At 41.6% G+C, this 9,008-nt stretch overlaps 1 long non-coding RNA gene across 2 annotated transcripts in view; it reads right to left on the bottom strand.

Annotated features, from left to right (window-relative positions):
- LOC107182314 overlaps positions 1–7,921 on the bottom strand; it is an 8,599-nt gene extending 678 nt beyond the window's left edge. Inside the window, exons 1-3 of one of the 2 annotated variants that reach the window (XR_001513042.1) lie at positions 7,851–7,921; positions 4,066–4,131; positions 1,132–1,257 (exon numbers count right to left, since the gene is read on the bottom strand). This is a non-coding gene — a long non-coding RNA (uncharacterized LOC107182314). Of the gene's footprint in view, positions 1–1,131; positions 1,258–4,065; positions 4,132–6,329; positions 6,340–7,850 lie in introns of those variants that run through there. The other variant, XR_001513041.1, reaches the window with a different exon arrangement.
- Positions 7,922–9,008: the final 1,087 nt, after the last annotated feature.

Raw genomic sequence — 9,008 nt, 5'->3', positions numbered from 1 at the left:
AATGGAAAAATATCCTCAGATGAGGATTAATGAAAAAAGACCAATCTAATACAGTAGAGTAATCCTGAAAGAGCTGAGAAGAATTACTTCTGTTTTCTAATTGATTAAGCTAAGAAATAAGTAGACCGTTAGTTTTTTAATCTAGCTCACAATAAATAATCCTAGTGGAAATAATTAGCAAAAAAATATTTTTTCACATTAGCTAAGAAATCAACTGTTAATCTGTTTTCTAATTCCTACTTAATATTACTGGTAGAAATAATCAGCCCCAAATAAAATTCACAGGTAAAACTAAACTCAATAAAAATTTAGATTTAAAAAATGTGCCCAAGAAAGTTGCATTTGGAAAAATAACTACCACAAAAGAAAACTTACAATGGCAAAATCTAAACAAGAAAATCCGATATAGACAAAAATCTGACAAATGTAGCAAATATTTCTTGTCAACTTATACAGGAAAAAATATTTGTCCCCTACATGAAAATCATTTTATTAAAATGAAAATGATTAGAAAATGTATATCTGTACTGAAAGGAAAGTAATCAAGGAAAAGAAATTGGCCTAATGATATTTGTTCTAGGAAATACTCTCTTAATGACAATTCATTAGTGTTAGTAAAATTCTTATTAAAATATGTATGATGATAAATGAACACAGAACAGCTCAGGACCGGAATGACTATGTCAAACTACCCCCAAGGTCAAAACAGCAGAATCAAAATGAACCCATTCTTCTAATTAAATAGCTATAAAAATCATGATAATACATTTGTTGACCTAATCTTCATAGTCTCCCCAGGATTTACCAAGCAACCTCCTGGAAAGGTGCTTTGAGCAATTTAGGCAAAGTAGGAGTATGGATATGATCATTAATGAGAGGTGAATGTTCTTTGCTTTGGAAGATTGAGGAGGGTGGCCTTCATTTCAGCCATGCATTTATGGGAAAGAAAAGTTCATATTTACTCCCCAAATTCTAATTTGCTGATCTGCAACTACAGGGGCTCTTACTCCTTGCCCTCTTTCTCAAATAAAACCACATATAATCTGAAAGACTTAGGGGTGAGGATAGGGACCAAGCCAACACAGGAAGGGGCTACTTGAGACACTATTAGGAGAAACAGCTTGCTCTCACCTTTTCAGATTGGCCATGATCACTGGGCACAATCTTGTTGGACTGAGATTTCTTAGTCTCATTTTTGTCGCTTCCCGGTGGTGGTGGCATCTCTTACAGATTCAGCAGTGTCTATCCAAGGCAGAGCTGCAATCATAAAGGGTCTCTTTAAAATACTATTCACCAGAAACATCACAGAATTATCCAGAGACTTTTGAGAAAACCCAGTCTCTCTATAGCATCCCCAGGAGGAAACAGACTTTGAGTTAGGCAGATCTTGTTTCTACCACAGTTAACCTTGGGTAAGTGACCAAAACTCCCTGGGATCCAGATATCCATCTATAAAATGGGGATAAGTATACCTACCTCTGCAGGACACTGTTCAAATTAAATTAGATACTCTATGTAAAAAGCCCAGCGTAATGCCTGCCATCATCTGTGGGCACTGAAATTATGGCCTAGCCCCAAGTTTAAGTCTAGGAACATTGGGAACAACTTATGTGATTTACACTGAAGACAATAAAAAATATGACAGGTCATATAGTATGGAGGCTAGCTGGTAAGAATAATGTTCTTTAAAAGGCATGGGATCCTGGCCATGGAAATTATAATATGTTACAAAGAAGACACAAGAATGCACTGCACACACACATATGCACAATAGGCCAGAGAGTACTCAAAGGTTGCAATCAAGCAGAAGAAACTGTAATACACTTCTAGACACCTGATAGGAACATTTAAAAATAAAAAAAAATGAGATAATAGCAAAAGAAAGTAATGTATTGGAAAATCATTTGACATAACAATTTAACAGTTATTACAACCCTTAGAAGAATCCTACCTTCACCTCATCTCAGTAGAGAACCCCATTCTAATTTCTTTTTTAAAAATATTTATTGTTGAAAGTATTACATAGGCCCTCCTTTTCCCATAGAACCTCTTCCAGCCTGCTACCATCCCCCTTCTTCCCCCAGGCCATTCTATATTTCTTAAGGTTCTTGTAGTTTCTGAGTCTCAATAGTTAGGATACACTTATGTGTCTTACAAGCAAATACATTATTAGGAGGAATTATTTTTTGGATACACAAGAAACCCTTCCCACTCAGATACAACTGACCTTTCAACCCCACTCACATTCAATCTCCAAGTTCAACTGCATTTGACAAACAACAGGCTTCCCTAAGAAAGACCCTAAAGGGACTACAACAAACGTCCCACTATGTACCAGATATTTCAGGCAATAGAGATACAAACACAAATCACGGATCTTATCCTACAAGTATTCACATGCATAGCTCTAACAGTAACATAAAAATGTGACAAATGGGAAAGCAGGGCAGGGCCGTGGCAGAGAGAGGCTGGGAGGGAGATGTGGCCTGACTCTGCCACCTCCTCCACCACCTGCAGCCAACTCCCCTCCCTGCAGCTGCCAGGGCATACTTTCAGGTCTCCCGGCACCCATCAGTCAGAGGATTCAGCCCCCTGACCACTCAGACCAATGGGCAGCCAGTCCTTACACTCTCTAAAATAACCAGCTCGCCCCTTACCTAGTACAGAGCCCTGGTGTGGTTGACCCCCTGCACAGGCCTAAGCTAGGATGCACCACTATGCAGCAGCAGCCCACCCATCAGCCTATGCCCCAGTGAACATAGCTTTTCCCCAGCAGCCTTCAGCCCTGCCCCAGCAGCAAAGAGAAGGCCCTAAGACTATAACCTCTTCATCTATCACCTGCCTCAGGAGTTTGGTAATGCAGAACTCATATAGACTTCCCTGTACTTTGGAGTTGTAGTCTCTGTCAAAGTCTTTGTGAATCAAGCCCCAACCAGAGCAAGTGTTTTGGGTTTGTTAGCTTTGACAATCCAACCAGTGCCCAGATAGCTATTCAGGCCATGAATGACTTTCAAATTGCCATGAAGAGGCTCAAGGTACAGCTAAAGAGGCCCAAGGATGCCAACAAGCCTTACTGATCTGCTCTCACTGACCACCCACAGAAAGATTAAGAAGAGTGAGAAGAAAGGAGAGGAAAAGATCAGAAGCACTTAAGCAGCCCTTCTTGAAGCAGCAGCTGGAGATGGAGGTGGACTGGACCCAAGGCCAGTGTCTGGGGCTCAGATCACTTTAAGGATTGTCTTCACCAAGTGGGTTGTTCTATGCTTGTGGCATAAAGCTCAGGCTGGCAAGGCAGCTGGGGCTGGCTGAAGATGGACTGTGGAAGGGAACAAGCAGAGGGCCTTGGGGTTGCTAAGGGCTTCCTGGCAAGGGAAGCCCAGATTTACTTAGTTCAAAATCATATCATTCCTCAGAGTTTAGGAACCAAAAAACTATTTTTTTAAGAATATGTAAAAGAATATATAATTTTCAAAACAAGAAACACAAAAGACAGTATCGAATCTCATAAAAACTGCCTTTAAATATCCCTAGGAGACAGGGTGAAGGGGATCTTTAAAAGACCCAGCCTACTTAAAGGGAGGCTGTGGAAAGATTGTTCTGTGTCTCATATTCTCTTAAACCAGTGGTTCTCAACCTTAGCTGCACATTAGAATCACCTGGGAATCTTTTAAAATCCTGATTTCTGGATGAGGCCCAGAAATCAGGATTTTAAAAAGGTTTCCCGGTGATTCTAATGTGCAGCCAAGGTTGAGAACCACTGTCTTAAACCATCTCCCCACCCTGCCTTTTTGAAATAATTAAAGACTTGAGGTCTAGGCTCAGATGCAGGTAACAAGAGAGTTATGGAAGCAGTGAACCCACAATACCCAAACACAGAGAGCATCACTGAAGAGGCCTGCCCTGGCCTTTGCCACTAAGGGTAGGAACCTGCCTTTCTTTCCTGACACTGCTTCCCTAGGCTGAAAGAAAAAGGGAGTTTTGGTCACCCTAGCTTTTCCCTTTCCCTTCCATATAGGCAGAGGCCCTGCCTTTGGCTGAGTGGAGACACCTCCTGTTTGCCCTTACCTTGAGCCAGCTCCAGTGTCCCCTTGCTCCGGGTCACCTTCTGCTTCTAAGTCTAAGTTTGCCCACCTGTAAAGTAGATTCAGGATTATAGAGGGCTGTGACAACAGGTTTGGAAGGTTTGCTGCTGTATATACTGCCATTGAGAAGGAAATAATTTTCAATATAGCTTCTGAATTTAGAGGTCCCTCTTTATCCAGGACCTGGGAGAGTAGATGTTTTGCCAACATATTTCTTCATTCCTTTAAAAAGTACATCTTTCTTATGCAAAAAAGTGACAAATTATTTTTAAAGGTAGATACAAAGTACTAGAGAAACATAATGGAAATATAGAAGAGGTTATATATGATCTGGACATCCCCAAGTAAACTGGAGGGCTTTCCAGTTTTCCAAAGAAAGCCTGAGCCCAGGCAGAGACTTGAACATGCAGAGAACAGAAGGTTCCAGGTATAGCCAGGTTGTCTGAGTTCAAAGTAAAAAGAATGTGCTGGGGAGGAGTTATAAAGGGGTTGAAAGCTAGGCTGGGGGTAGGCTGGTAACAGTAGTTTGCAGCTTGAGGGGAAGATTTAAGAAAGGAGGAAGGATTTGGGTTTTGCTTTGGATGGAGAAGTATTACACATTTTGTTGATGAGGAAAAGTCAGTACAAGTATGTGCCTTCACAGTTACTACATCAGTTGATTCTCACAACAAAACTGTTTCCATGTTATAGTTCCAAATGAGTTACATGACTTACTATACAGGACAAACTATTAAACAGTATACATCACCCAGCTCTTTCCAGGTCTCTTTCTAAAAAAAAAAAAACCATAAAATCTCTCTGATCAAAGAAAAAATAAGACATTTCAGAACAGTCCATGGTCCAAAACGAAAGGCCCTAGTATAGTAGAGAGTGTAGGTAGAATTAGCAAAGGATTTTTTTAAAAGAAGCAATTGGACTTCTTAACCAGCCAAATTAGCATCTTTGAGACTCAACTTCCTCTTTTGCAAAAAGATACACTTGCAGAGGTATTCTGTGGTGCCAATGTAAACTTTTTTTTAATATATTTTATTGATTTTTTACAGAGAGGAAGGGAGATAGAGAGTTAGAAACATCGATGAGAGAGAAACACCAATCAGCTGCCTCCTGCACACCCCCTACTGGGGATGTGCCTGCAACCAAGGTACATGACCTTGACCGGAATCAAACTTGGGACCCTTCAGTCCGAAGGCCGATGCTCTATCCACTGAGCCAAACTGGTTAAGGCCAAATGTAAATTTTTACATGAAAGCCTAAGCATGGCAGGCACTCAGAATAAATGGGGGGTATTACTCTCCTCTTCCTCCAAATTGAAAACTATTTTCCATCTCATCCTCAAAACTCGGCCAAGCAACAATAAAGCTAAATTGGGTGCACCTACCCCTAACTGCACTCTATGAAAACCACTTACACCACTATTATTATTCACACCTCATACAATTTTTTTATGGATGACTAAAAACTCATGTTCTGAAACATTCACCTTTCAAAGGAAAAGAAAAAATATCAGATTGAAGTAAAAAAAAAGGGCTAAAATTTTTCAGCTGAGAGTGTTATAGATTTAATTAAACCTCAGAGAAAACAAGGTTATTCATACGATGGTCATGCACCACCTTCACTATCCTGAACAATAATCACTTGCTTTGGGAGACACACACACTGACTTAAGTAGCTAGTTTTCCTGCTACTGGGAGAGGGGAATGACACCACTAAAAACATGCTTTCATAAAAGCACACTCTGCAAAAACACTCTAGACTCCTACCACCTACAAAATGCTGAGCCTTACTTGGACAAGCAACTTAGAATCCTTTCCAGTGTCCAGACTCTCCATGTCCCCTACATGTTGAAGACCTCATTGAGAATCCCAGAGCAGTGCTGACACCCACACGAGGGCAAATTGGCTCTTTTAAAAGCCCAATTGTTCAGACTCCAGAACTGTAGATCAAGACAGTCTACAGGTTCTCAACCTGTGGTTCTCAACCTGAGGTTCAACCTGGGGGTTGAACAACCCTTTCACAGGAGTCGCCTAAGACCATCGGAAAACACATATATAATTACATTATGATTCATAACAGTAGCAAAATTACAGTGATGAAGTAGCAACGAAAATAATTTTATGGTTGGGAGTCACCACAATATGAGGAACTGTATTAAAGGGTCGTGGCGTTAGGAAGGTTGAGAACCACTGGTCTACAGGAAACAGTAGCAACTTTGTTTTATATATAAAGGCAGGTTACAGACAGCAAGACATTGGGGAGAGTAGGGGGTATGGTGTCTGTCAATGAAAGCAGCACTGGGTGGGAAAGTATCTTAGGATCTAGTTCTAACACTGCAGGTAGCTGGCTAGGTGACACTAGGCAAGTCCCTTTTCCCTCTGTAAACTTCAGTTCTCCAGCTAATAAAATGAGGCAATGGGACCAAAGCCTTCATGTTATTCATACAGTGGTAAATGGACCAGCATCATTTGCAACACGTGGGAGCTTTTAGCCATTTAAAATCTTAGGCCCCAAGCTAGGCCTGACCAAATAGGCACAGGCAAGTTAACAATATCCCCAGGTGATTTGTATGCACTTTAAAGTTTAAGAAGCATGGTTCTAAGGCACCTTCGACATCTGGCCTTCTAGGACTCTAATCACATAGCAGAGAGCAATGGGCAAGCCAGAGTTGAAGGGTTAGAAGCAGAGATAGAAGAATGGAGATGTGAGAAGTTTAACAAGGGGGAAAGGGCACGTTTCCATTAACCTGTAGTTCAAAACACATCCCTCAAATAGCATTCTCTGACTTAAATGCGTTGTCTTGTGGCTGAAATTGATCCTGCATACTTTCACTTGTAAAAAGACATTTTGTATATGTACTCTGATTCAGGCATGTGTACTGGACTCTCCATCTAAATGATGGGACCTAGTCTCATTTACTTTATCATTTCACCCTCTAATACACACTCCCTGCCCAACCTCATATGGGGCTCACTTCACAACGGCTGACTGGCAAAAGAAGACAGCGTGTAACAAGGGGCACTCCATGGCCAATACCGGACATTCGTGCGGGCAGTACAAAACCAAAGGCTCCTACCTCACATTGAAATTGGGGGCATAACAGGAAAGACCATAGACACACTTCTAGACCAGGAGCAGCCCCGATAAATGAATGGAGGACCAAGTCGTAGCAACCGGGTGTGGGTCTCAGCCTGGCCTGAGTTCCCTCCAATCCATCTGCTAGCAGTGAATTTTTAAAATTACAGTCCTAGAGAAACTGCAGTGGTGATTGGCCAACAAGAACCAATCTGCGTGCAGAGTTGTGACGTAGGCTCGGCCCAGCAAGGAGGGATGGGCTGGGAGAGTAATTGATTGAACTCCTTGTCAAATTGACTACATTGGGGCTTGGTTTCCCATGCAATTGGTTGGAATAGGCTGGTTTGACGAGTGAAGTACTGGGTCTCTTTAAAGAGGCATTTTATTTAAATAACCCTGCTGGAGGAAGGGGAGAGCAACTGTACAACTTAGGTTCAGACCAGTTACTCTTTGTAGAATCAAACATGAACTCCTGCTGGCTTCACAAGTGGCCTTGTGATGGGAAGCAGGGTAGAAATTATTGCCCCTACTTTATGGGTAAGTCCCCAAAGTGCAGAGAGCTATTAACAGTAGTAGCTAACATTAATTCAGCGCAATAATTGCCAAAACAAGGTGAAAATACAACTGCTAAAGATTTCAGAGGACACATGTTGTTTAGCACGCCATTATTCCCAACCCAGTCACTGTTGTCATACTCACCCCAGCATCACCAATAGTGATTAGTGAGTGTATTAGGTGCATACGCCACTTGTTAGGGTCTATACAGAGAGTTAGACAAATACTTCTTCCTTTGAACCTAACACACCTTTATGATGGGACAATTAAGAAAATATTACATTAATATTATATGTATATTATCTGCATTATAAATATAATACTAAGTATTATGTCAATAAATATAACAGACTTAAAAATGCAATTTTAGGATGGAGGGTGATTATATGGGGGGTGAGGGGAATCACCAAATTCCCTTTTGAGGAATGCTTGGCAAAATGGATTTTTGTATGGGGTGATCTTGTACTGTATGGAAACGTTTTCCAAGCAGCTGCGACCTCCTAGTGGCCACATGAACTTATTACCCCCATTTACCATCTAACTTTGAGAGCAACAGGCACAGAAGGGCTAACTAAGCCTGACTGACATCCCCACGCAGGGCAACTACCTGACAACGCTGAAGACTAGGCCAGTCTTCATCCATTTTAATGTTCCTAAAACTAGGGGGATCCTTAAGTGTGTGTGTAGAGGGGGAGGATGCCTATAAGTGCTATAAAGGAACCTGAAGAGGTTCATGCTTCCAAATCCCCTTTCTCTCCTCCGTAGTCTTTGTTTAAAACATTTATTCATAAATAAACTGTCTGGAGAGAAGGAGAAAAACTATCACCAATTAATACTATATTTAAGTACTTTTCTGTCAGATGTTCAAGCAAGTTCGTCTGACAGGAAAAAATATTCCGATGAACAGCTTATTTTCCTCAGCCATATATATCTCCAGCGCTGACATAAAATATATTTATATGTGTACGGCAAAAGAACATTTAACAAGCTATAAATGGGATTGGAACCAAAACTACGCATGGGAAACGAACTTCCCGCCTGTCTGAAACAAAACCAACATAGATGAGGGGCAGAGGGAGAGGGAACTAACGGCTTTAGAATTATCGCCTTAGAGAATTACCGCCTCAGAATTACCGCCTCTGACCAACCGCCTCTGGCCAACCGCCTCTGACCAACGCCTCTGGCCAACCGCCTCTGACCAACCGCCTCTGACCAACTGCTTCAAACCGGCTACCAACCGCCTCACACTAACAGCCTCCAGCAAGCATGCGCACAGAGGAGGCGCGCCGACTGTACCATTCT

The sequence above is a fragment of the Myotis davidii genome, unplaced genomic scaffold, assembly GCF_000327345.1.
Source record: "Myotis davidii unplaced genomic scaffold, ASM32734v1 scaffold855, whole genome shotgun sequence".
NCBI lineage: Eukaryota > Metazoa > Chordata > Mammalia > Chiroptera > Vespertilionidae > Myotis > Myotis davidii.
Note: the sequence above shows the minus strand (reverse complement) of the source record. Positions and strands in the feature narration are given on the sequence as shown.